The following is a 12,381-nucleotide window of genomic DNA, read 5'->3' on the forward strand; positions in this document are numbered from 1 at the left end:
AAAGTAATTTAATTAACTTCTCAAAAATCATTTCACAATTATATTACGCTGCAATTACCTAAATAGCCACATGCCATTTGTGTTATTTGAGTATGATATTGTAATAAATGTAAGTAAATTTCATTCAAATAAATGGTCGGGCAGACAATTTCACGATCTATCTCTATTGGCCCAATATGGGCATCTATCACCAATATCGTTGCGAGAAGAATAACCTGCCTGATGAAGATACAGTGTAATAAAACATGTAGCAGTGTAATAAATTTGTGTAACGTCAAAAACTCATTTTTAAATTTTATTTGATAAAAAGTATTCGATTGATCCTGCGATACAGCTACTTCTTCGTATATCGAGGTGCAAAGTGTGTTTTATGCTCATTTTTGCTCGAGCAGTGCTCGGACGCTATACCTATTCCTACTCGTAGTGATATTTGCATCAATGAGCTGAAATGCAGAAAATAACAGAGTTAACCTCTTAGCTCTTTCTGTTTGGCAGTTTGAGTTTGACAAAGTAATAAACGTAAGTAATTTTTAGTTTAGTTGAGCGCGAGTTTTACCACTAAAATATTTAATGATTCATTTAAGAAACTCGGCATTAAGCAGAAGTAAAATCGTTAAGACCCGAGTTTTTCTGAGACTGTGCGATAACGTTGGGGAAGAGGAAAGCGATTACTTTTTAAAAACCTCTTTTCGTTGCTTTAATATTAACATTTCTCTTTGGTCGCGGGCTGTTGCTGTGCTGAGAGGGTATGCATGTGTTTATGTGTATATGTGAATAGGTGGTAAGCGCTGCGTCTCTACCTTTTCCTCTTTTGCGTTTTGTCCCTAAGTACGAACCGACGAATCAACGCAATGCACGAGCCCAGCAGAGCAAGCGTGTCGTGTATTTTTTATTATTGCGCCGCTTATTCTTTTATTCTCTGCGAGCTGCTTCTGCTTTTTCCAACCCGTGGCGTGCCCGCCAGAAATACACTTGTGTGTACGTGTTGACAAATAGGTAGCTAGTGCTTAGCTGCGCGCGGTGCAGAATCTGAGCTTTAATCTCGGTGCTTTGTGCGCTCGAAAAGTTGAGCAAAAGTTGCATGAATAACGTATTACGTTAATCCTTTTATTCCGCAATACGTACGAGACAGGTGTCTACAAGTATTACATTTTTAAACACTTTAGATTCATTACTTTTGCAAGTTTTCTTATATCAAAAAATTAAAGAGGAAATAGCTTGAACCTACCTTAAAATCAACATTGTTTACAACTGCACTAGCGTCATTATCCATTACTCTGGCCATGAAATGACGTCTGTGTTGAGGATAACAATACTGATTTCATTTGTTAATTGTTTAGACGCCGTACATCTTTCACCGCACAATGAAACATGTTTATCATTTCAACATGACAGATTTGATGGTTTTCTTGGTTGCCACCAAGGCGCCACCGTTGCAATATTATGTAACACATGTAGAGTCCTCGGGACGATTTTATTTATAGTTACGGCCAACAAAACTGAATTTTACGAGACAAATTATTGATAATAAAATTGGTCGAACATGTGATTACAACAACATGCCTCCCTAAACTAAACGGCAGCGTAGAATTTTTTCCAAGTGCTCCAACGTCTGGCGGTTGTAAAACTATTTTTACATTCCCCCGTAATTAAAAAACAACATACACTCAACTAATAGGGTGGTCTTGGGTGTCACAAATTAGAATAATGCGCAAGGTTAACTATAAGACAAATATTAGGTATTACTTTAAACTCTAATATATTTACGATTTTCAAAAGCCGCAATTTATTAGTGGAACTGCCTTAAAAGTAACAAGATGGATGGCTGTGCATCGAAATAAACTGTCATTCATAAATAGGTGTATGCCAGCAAGTTTAGGAAAGTGTACCTTGGTCAATTGTCCATCCGTCCGGCCCGAAACAGAGTTGGAACATATTAAAGCACTCTCTAATAAAAGCAATTCATCATCCGAATGACAGTAATTCATATTTACCTGGACGTTCATTACAACTAATCACTTTTCGGCAAAACGCACATACCAATGATATTATTTCAACGTCATGATTTATCCAACTGTGCCCTCTACTTTTATTTTTGTAAGCAATTAATAAAAAAAATAATGCATAACGTACTAAAACACTGCACGTTATAAACAAATTGTAATCACACGAGGGAGACCGAAATCCCTTAATAGGATTATTCACGTCGCTTCGAACACGGATATTACATCCAATTAATGCCTCTGCACATATACCTACATCGACAGTTGCAGCGCACAAAATGCATCAAATTCAGTGCGCCGCAAGACCCAGGTCGCAAATCAATATTTGGTGACTGCTCCAAGCCGACTCGTCTAGGTTGTATGCACTTTGTTCACTTGTTTGCGTGGGTGTGAGTGGTTTGTGTGCCGTGTGCTCATAGAAACGCGTATTTTTCACGTCCACGTCACGCAAACCTAAAATAGGCAAAGACCGCACGCGGATAACGTTTGGATAAGTTATTTTCCTATATAATATTCGCGAATTTGATATCTACGCCATTGAGGATGGCACCCATTGTATTTCCAAAGATGGCCGGCCCATGTTTATACGTAGCATTGTTTTTGTATAATAGCAGAGTGTAAGCATTGTACATGTGGATGGGCAGGATGATACTAGTATTCTGAATCGAATTCACTGTACGAGTAAACATATTGCTTTCTTTTGAACCACAATGATCTTTTAGTTGAAGGTTGAAGGAACTTCACTGTGAATTTCTATATGATTCGCGTTCACCCCATTTTTGAATTTTCACTCTTGGCTGCAAATGCCATCACTAATGTAAAAGATGAACTGAAAACTGAATATTCTTTCCGGGTATTTATTTGAAAGGAATTTGTGAATAAACCTGCGAGTATGTAGATAATACTTTGAACAAGTTGTACTCGTGCGTTTGCTTTTTCTTATTTTGAATAAACGTCGGCTTCGTTTTCGAGCCGCTGTGCGCTGGAAAACATGCGGCGAACCCGCATCAAGATGCCCTCACGTTCCTCTTCAGTTATTATTTATAAAAGATAAAAGAACCCTTTTCAGGGCCGGTGTGTTGTGTGTGTTTCGTTTGCGTAGATTTGCTATGACGCGCTTCCGAGACTGGAAAAAAAAATTCTATGGAATCTTTCTAGGAGGCCCAAGCCCTAAACGCAAAACCCACCCGTCCTCATGTGTATTTATCTGATGAATCAAGATTGTGTTGCGCCACGTCGCTGTTATACTTGTTTTTCAACATTTATATGATAACTCGGCGAGTCTTCACCGTTTACATTCTTCAGCGTTTTTTGTTATATTTGGTGGTGAATTGTAAACAAAAACTTCACCATGAGAAGTAAATTATACCAAATTAACATATCGACATATTCATTAATTAAAATGCAGTATTTTATGAACATAAAACGAATGCAAAATCATGATTTAAGGACCACCTGTTACCTGCCGTAAACCTACTATTTACATCCCACCCGATAAAAGTTAGTCACTTCATTTCCGCTCTTTAGTGTAAACAAAAAAAAGAAGAGCGTGGAAAACGCCGCAGTAACAAACAAATAAGCGCAACTTTTAACGACCAATTACGAATCGCTTAACAACTTTTGACTCATGGAACCATTGTAACTCTAGATGAAATAATTTTTCTTAAATGTTCAATGTCATTGTCAGTAATTGGGTAGTTATTAGTTGTATATAATTTCAAATTAAACATTTTTATTTATTTTACTTTATCTATTAACATACGGATTTCGAATGATAACTTCACATTTTAAGCAGAAATCCCCAGTGAGGGTTTAAAATTTGTGCACTTTCAAACACTGCTTATAATGTTTCACTATTGCCTAAAAGTTGTGTTACAATACTCAATATCCACACAATCAAATTTTGCTTGGCAATATTTGTTTTAGCTGTAATTTAAAAAAAACGACTTCGAATTATGAAACATAACAATTAAGTAGTTTAGTAATAATCTGAACGAAAAAGTAAAATATTTGGTTCATTATTCGTTCGTTCAAGTATTTCGCTTGAAGCAAATCGTGCGCATGGCAAATGAATCGGTTCTATATCAGTACACCAAGATTGCGGAAATAAAACACGTCTTTTACAGCCGCATTTAATTATCCGTCTATAATTTTAGCCTGATTTTTATTTATGATACATTTTAATAACGCTGCGAAGGTAAATAGGCATAATAAAATAATTTCGGACTTGGACTCTTTATTTTCGTTAGGAGAACGGTCGTAATAACGCGAAATAAATTAGCAATAAAAGTCGCTTCTAGTTAAGTTCGTATTTTATTGCGAAATTCTTGATTCAAGATCGATTACTGCGCATGACAAAGAAAATGATAAAAAAGAAAACGCATAAACCTAGTTATTTTATTTTATTTTATATTGTTGCTTTAAATTAAGAACACTTATGCACAAACTGCGCGAAATAAATCGCCCGAAATTGTATTATGTCAAAGCGGCGATTACTATCAAATAAATCGTCGCAATTAGACCGCACAATGCCCACATTATTTATTATAATCATTTCATTCATGTCGATAAGACGCAAAGATTTAATACCGTTATTGACAAATGGGGGTAATTAAATGTTTACAGTATCAACTTAAGTGTGATTATTGCCAAAGCAAAACTTACAAGTGATTGAAAACGCTGGTACATAACACGTGAAAACGCGTTGTTTAGTACATATTAAGTTCTAATTACACTTACTTATTTTCTTACCAATCATGACGTTACAATTAATATCTGCGCGATATAGCGCCATCTGTTAAAATCCAGAAAACGTCGGTTCGTCTACCTTCCAACATGTAACTCTAAATATACCCCAGAGAAATTTTATCCCTATAATTCAATACTCATTGAACGACGGAGGGACCCACACAGACGGCAGCAGTGCTCAGCAAAGGTCTTCATATAGTGATTGTAAACCTTAACAGTGTTTCGTGCTCGGCCATGCAAAGGCATGCACCGATGTCGATTCTGCTCGCGGGTCTACCGAGCTGGCGCACTCTCGAAACGTTACAAAATCTGCCCCCTGCAAGCGTGTATTTACAGTCGGCCACGGAGAACCATCCAAGCGACGGGTATTGAATTCATGCCGGCGATATGTGTGAACGATTGGAGCACATCCCAGCATCGCCAGGTATAGTGTGCAGCACTCTGCACCAACCAATGTACCTAACATAAGGATAAAACATTATTTAAAAGACTGCGGTTATTTTTTTGCGTCTCTCTTTTCTTATAGAGTGTGTGCAGAACCGGACTGTTGTGTTGTTGGCGCTGTTGGCCGCCTCACAGGTCCACAATACACTTGTTGCCGTGTTGCCACTCTGTCATCGCGACGATTTTGTGTGCATGTTCGTGTTTTTATTTCACATTCGACCGTAATGAATTGCATTTTTAGTGTGAGAGGCTAGAGACTGCTTTTTGATGGGTCGCCTGGTTAATGGTCGATAGGGAGGAGAAAGAACTCGTTGGTAATGACAATCCGAGAATACAGTGATTCCTTTATGAGTGTTTACGTAAAAAAGGAATCCATTAAAATCAGACATTAAATTAACTTTTAACTATAAGTAAAATTCATTAATTAATTTCGAACATGGACACTTTTCATTGCAATTACAGACATTTAGATCATTACGTGCATGCAAACTAATTTTTGAAGTTTGAATTGCATTGGTGTTGAAAAAAATCAATTTTGCTGATTCACGTGCAAAAGGAAATTAAATCTATTTTGAAGTTAAATCGCACAATAAAAGTAAACTTTTTCTGAAAGCCATAGAAATAGAAATAAAGCTTTTGGAATAATTGCCTTATTTATGCGCTCAAGAAATACGATATTCGCCAACTCGGAAACCAATATCAAACACACAATGCCTGAGATTGTTAAAACATTCATACAACGTGCTCCAACTTTTGCTCATGATACGGATCAAGTGTAGTTACGTCAACATAATAGACGTAGGCAAATGAAAGCGAATGAAAGCGGTAGGTAGGTAGGTAGGAGACCTATTTTCAGCCAGTTGTGCGCAGTGTGGTCCTATCTATTCATCAGATTACAGATACGCATTGAAAGGAACCTGCTTGGTACAGCCAAATTAATTTAAATACGTACGCTTTTACGATCTCACGTCCTTATCATATTGTTCTGTATATCTATATATTTCTTATTTCTTGGTTGGATTTAGTATAAGGGTCTAGATTCAGTTATTCAGTTCGGCTGGAGAGGAACGTAGAGCATGTTTAATTATGTCCGAATGATTGTCTTTTGACGCTGTCTTCGCGCAGCATAGGCACGTCAATAAAAACGCATTTACGACGTTATAAGAAGCAAGAAGGACATATTAAAGTTTATAAATGACAATCGTTCAATCACGTCCGGCATTTATGTTGCAACTACTATTGTGAGCCTTCGAGCACGATAATAAAAATAAACCACATCAAAAATCAGTCCAAAGCTTAAAGCTCGATCTTTCCAACGAAGGAGAAGCGAAAGCAACAAATCACAACACACAATACCCACATCAACGAAGACCATGAATACGAGGCGGACACGATGCGGAATTAGTTGACTAACGATTTCGAACACCTGTTACATGTTCTTCTTTTTCTGGCTGCAGTGGTGAATTGGAATAATTTGCTATGGAAAAAATGTCTTAACTTAATTTTTAAATGCTGCACATTTTTGTCCTGTAAATAAAATCTTTCGGGATTGAGAGGAATGGGAGTAAGAGACAAGTTAAGCGCGCGCCTGCGCTCCTCACTCTTGGGGTCGAGACACAAAGTTTGACAAGTCTATGAAACCGCGAAGCGTTAAAACAAAGCTTTAATCCGGTAAGTTCCCTTTTGTGGGGCCGTCACTGTTCCGCCGGGGTTCGCGTTCATTTAATAACAGGCACGTAGAGGTGCCTCTTGTGCGACTGCGAAGGGAGCAACCAGCGTAGTCGACGACATCTAACGAAACTCGCGAACTCGGCAGCCAACCGGCGAGAAACTTTAAAATTGCTCTAATTTCGTCACGGCTTTATTACGACCAAGTCAGCGCGCAGCATAATCGCTAAACCTGCGCGTGTGTTGGCGTGTGTGTGTGTATTCATTGTAAAGCACTACCGTTCGACTGGGGCGCACTATTTTGGATTAGCAATGTGGGATCGGTGAGTGAGTGCAAATGTTGTAATTGATGTGTGTTAAAAGACACGATGTTTATTATCACGAACAATGTTTATTAAGAAGTATGAAGAGAAGTGAAGTTAGTAGAACTGTAGAGTTTGAAGTGTGTGGAATAACTGTAGAAGTGTCGCTTGTGAAATGTGTAGAATAACTGACCTTCCTAAACCCTTGTCCCTCACCAGCAACCCTTCAGGTTGATGGGTGGTGACAAGAAATTTGGAAGTAGGAAGAAAGTAATAGATTGGATTGGTAGAAGAAAGTGTATGACATTGAAGAGAGGGAAAGCTGACCATTGGATTCTGGGAATCCGAGTCGTGCCAAACCGTCCGACTCGGGGATTAGGTTTTTCAAGGTAATAAAAGTAATTATGCATCGCTGGCGAAAAATGGTAGTCAGGCGTTGCATAACGCACTAGTGAATTATAAGCGTATTATTCGTGTATATGCGAAGGTAATAATTTAACAGATAATTTGAATTTGCAACGTGGGCGCAGCGTAAATCGAATAAATCGATTTTACTACGTCCATCAACCATCCATCCGACATGGTAATTATTCGTTAAGTGTTTTCGCGCCGCGAGCGCCCACCACAAGCACACACGCACACATTTTGAATGCGTCGTAAACGTAAGTAAAAATTTCCGCAATAGTGTCGTTAAAAAAATGCGCTCGTTTAAAGTTGTTATGATTATTATTCTTATACCAATCGGTCAGAAAAGTGCGCCGGCGCATTTTACGGCGGCAATTTCCCGCTGCCCCACTTGTACTTACTTGCGTAAATGTGTGCTGAGTGTGTGTACCCTCCCGATGGAAGAAGTAAAACTCGCGAGTCGCAAACTTGGGGAGAGTTTTATACACGCCGATAAACACTCTTAAAATTTTCGTTTCGCTTGCACAAGTTTTTAAGTGCCCGTCTCCCGAAAACAGCGCGTCGATTGAGGCGAGAGCATTCGAAAAACTATAATTTTTATGCTCTCCCGGCAGGAGGGGCGGCCCGCTTTTAAAACCCGCAAAACCGACGCTCGCGACGACTTTTTTACGCCCTCGATGGATACTTGGTGGTTTTTCTGTGCTGCCTTGTCCGGGTGGTATTTGTACCCGAAGATGAACTTCAGTAGCGCGTGGTTATGACTTTATCAAACTTAATTATAAGTTTAATATCAAACGGCATATAAACGTACTTAGGCACAGCACTGCAAAATGTCAAAATACGGTACAAATAATGAGAGAGTCGTAAAGTATACGTCGGGTGGTGCTTTCGGTTTATTTTATTTTTTGGTTGAGATTAATATTTGTATATAAGTTTCAGGTTTCCGTACGAACGAAATAAATACACACACATGACTTCGTTTCAAAACAAATATAAAAAAAAATAGCGACCCAACAAAGGACTCTTTCTAATGATATGTAATGGCTTATTCAGGCCTAAAAAACTACTAAAACAACTCGTAAAATGCCGAAACTTTAACACGCGCTCGTAAAAATATATTAAAGCATAATAAGATTATAATAAAATCTACACCATTGCAGGCGGTAGTTTCAATTATGTAAATTCGTATGTCGCAAAGTCGAGCTTGTAGGTGCCCATGTGCATAAAACCACCGCACACTGTCGATGAAATCAGTGTACAAAAATGCTACGCGTTTGTGGAGGAACTCAACGTGTTTTATGCGAACATGTGACTTTCCCATCTTCATAAAAAATATAACTCAGCATATTATAATCTAAATTATTTGAGGGTAGAATGCGATGCTATGTTCATGGTCATCCCAAGTCTTCAACATTCGTTTCTCATTTTTCCTATTAACCATTTTTAAAAATGGTGTTTTTGTGATTTTGTCTAAGTTACACTACCCTTATTGCTGTTAACTTGATCATAATCTGTGCAAGCAGCCAGCCGAGAACCGGTCAAATAAAAACGTAAACCTCAGTAAAGGCATAAAACACGAACCCGAGACGCCGATGCTGAGGCTGCGCTCTCAGGAACAAAACCTGTTACTGCAGTTTTATAAATTCTTACTGGTTCTGCGGAGCTTAAACGCAGCTTTGATTCACTGAGAGTAATTTCTGTTTTTCAACGCAATATTTTTTCAAATATTTTCTCTCAATTTTAGTTTTTTTATATATGTACAGTTTATATATCTTTATTTATATATATGTAGGTACATGCGCCTTGTTCAAAAAACATTTACCAACCTATGGTAGTAAATGTGAATATAGAATGGTAATAGTACCGATGAGAAGTGCACGTGCAATACACATTTACCAAATGCAGTGGTAAATGTATACGTATACCAGGCAAATGTGTACATTTACCGGACATATACTCAGTTTTTTCAATTTTTTTTTTAGTCCCTTGTCAAGTATTTGACCTTAATTATTTACTCTGTACATTAAAAATCATAGAATTGAGAAAAGTTTGGCAAAATGGGCAAAAAAACTCAATATTTTCCTAACGCATTTTACCCTACGTTTCCCTACATATATGGTATACACGTATACAGTGTACAGCAGTAATAACCGAAGAAAGAGATATAATAAGTAAAATGCTCGGTTTGCATGCGATACACTGATATAGAGATATAGCTAGAGATGATGAAACGGCCGGGAGGCAGACATGATGTGTGCGCGGATACAAGCCGGAATGTATATCCTATAAATAATGAAGCATATCGTGATATATTATTTCGTGCCAGCCAGCTAACCAAACCGTCTCGATTGAGGAAGCCCTGAATCGGTCGGTTTTTCAAAATCATAGCGCTGCAAATTTTCTAATGGCTAATGTTGTGTTTGCACAAGATGAACTCGACTTTAATGCGATATAAACCATCTCCTTCATTCATGCTTTAATTAAAGTTAAAGGTTGATGAAATAATTAACAAATGCTGTTTACATCTTCAGTTCCTGCACTTGTTAATTAATGCCTTTTCGTTGAACATTCAGCAAACAGAAAAAAGTTTTAAAAACTCTGTGAAAGTTAAATTAATTAAGCAAATTAATTGTCAATTGGGTATAGTTGATGTCCTGTTCATTCGGCTATAATGTAATAATAAATGAAGTTACTGCGCGCTGTCGCAGCGCTTCCTGACAGCGACGTTGAAGTCTCAGTGGTACAGGCAAGCAAGAAACGAAAAAAAGCATGACTTAAAAGTTTGTTGCTGCAGCAAGGATCTAGTTGTTATGCGAGCAAACTAAACCACAAGCGCGACATTCATTGGTGGCAGAACTCCTTATGTTGCGGCTGACAAAAAAACCAGTCTGCACGATCGAGATATCAGGATATAATATATTCACCAGGAATTAAAGTCAGGATTCAAATCGCTGTGTATTTAAAACAGTTTAAGATATCTGATAAGTTGGAACAGTTTTCTGCATTTTAAAGTTGCGGTATTTAACGAAAAGCTGAAACGTAGGGAAGTGGCGTTATTTGAATTAGAACATAAGTTATGACGATTGTTAATTGAAATATTCCAAATCAACCAAGCGAAAAAAATCCATTCAGTTTCAATATCTAGTATGTTCAAATTAAAGTTGAGTTTCTTTTATAACAATACCTACTTAATAATTCAAATGTTTCAAAGTCAGTTTAGGTGGTTTAAATGGAAAATACAACCAGGATCGTTGCACCTTCAGAAATATACTGTGCACGAACATCTTATTATTTTTTTCTGGACGCATCGCTGATTTTCGTCGAAGAATATGTTGAAACGTGCGATATCGGTATGCGCACGTACAGATATAAGTGTGAGCGACATCAAAGACTCCGCCACCTTGTTTTTAATCTCGGCCGAGCGAATTGTTTTTTCCGTTTGCGTTTACGCTGCACTCGAACGTACACATACTCCGTATGATGTACTTGTACACATTTAACGTATTTTTTTCATGTACTAAATAAAGTTATATACTCAACCGGCGATGTGTTTCGGGCTGTGCAAACATTCGCTTCTAAATTATCTGCATATTTCGTATAATATCGTTCGGAGACGAGCAAGACGAATGTGTGTTTAAAAATATTCGAACATCCTACTACGAAAATATCCATTTATTTTTCGACGCTTCCATTTGTTTTATTCGCTTTGTGCTAAACACGTCATTATTTTCCTAGTTACACATTGTGTTTTTCACGATTTAGGAGGAGGAAAAAAAACAGAAATTAAATCAAAGCCCTACAAGTATGTGTGTGTGTTTTTTTTCTTCTTCTTGTACATTTTAGTTAAACGAAAAACGTATTTTTGTTGTTCCAGTGGGACTTAAGTGCTTGAAACCTACACTCGTTTCGTACTACGCGGCCCGCACGCTGGATCCTGTTGCGCCTGTTATCCCAGAGTGAATCCTGTCGACGTGACGAAACTATGTAAGTTTTCAATCTACGTTATTATTGCTTGGAGTCAAGTCGATGCTCGCCCGTTTCGCTGCGGTGCGCGCTCTCTCACTGCCGGCGTTTGGATATTTCTTCCCTCGTCGTCGTTTTTGCTCGAGGATCCACATTTCTTGGGTACGTCGCGAATCTCATTCAACACCGTCACTTGGGCAATACTTACGTAGTTAATTCTGCGTTTGTTGCCGCAAAACTTTCAACCGCTTCTAGTAACTGCATGTTTTAATTTGATCTTCCAGGTAGAATCTGAATCCTTGACCTTTGCCCTTTCTAATGGCCGTTGCACTCGCTCGTATCACCTAGCATCAGGGGCGTATTAATCAGTTTTCAAAAATCGATTTCTTTCAATTTAATGTCGACGATGTTTTGTCGACGTCGGCAGGCGATTGCGTCTTGTGCCGCTCACGTGGGCGAAGGTTAACATTTATTTTGTTATTTTGCATTGAAAGAAGCATAAATTTCAATAGGCTATGTACGCGTGCGCGCGCGCGACCCGTGCAACATTGCAACATCGACAACTTTCATCATCGATGTTCTCTTAGAGGAGTGTGTGTGCTTGTTGTGTTGTTGGCGGTGTTTTGTTTTCCAGCGTTTTCCCATTTCGAACGCAACAAATCTGGCCTGAATGCAACATGCATTAAAGTGCATGTGATTTAATTTCACACTATTGCATAATTACTTAGCAATAAACGAGCGCATTGTGTTCGCTGAAGTGCGTCGTGTGTAAAAATATTGAAACGTCGTAAATAACCACGTGTATGTCACTGTTGTACAGCGCGCATATTGCGCGGCTACTCATTTCT

The 12,381-nt window shown here is 38.2% G+C and overlaps 1 long non-coding RNA gene across 2 annotated transcripts in view; it reads left to right on the forward strand.

Annotated features, from left to right (window-relative positions):
• Positions 1-11,891, forward strand: part of LOC135799321 (uncharacterized) — a 38,521-nt gene extending 26,630 nt beyond the window's left edge. Inside the window, exons 1-3 of one of the 2 annotated variants that reach the window (XR_010549990.1) lie at positions 7,219-7,554; positions 11,445-11,695; positions 11,818-11,891. This is a non-coding gene — a long non-coding RNA (uncharacterized lncRNA). Of the gene's footprint in view, positions 1-7,218; positions 7,555-11,444; positions 11,696-11,817 lie in introns of those variants that run through there. The other variant, XR_010549989.1, reaches the window with a different exon arrangement.
• The last annotated feature ends 490 nt before the right edge of the window (positions 11,892-12,381 follow it).

This window comes from Atheta coriaria, unplaced genomic scaffold, assembly GCF_025399875.1.
Source record: "Atheta coriaria isolate IRGN ID8LTWV9N9 unplaced genomic scaffold, Caltech_Dcor_3.1 hic_scaffold_9_pilon, whole genome shotgun sequence".
In the NCBI taxonomy this organism is placed as follows: Eukaryota; Metazoa; Arthropoda; class Insecta; order Coleoptera; family Staphylinidae; genus Dalotia; species Dalotia coriaria.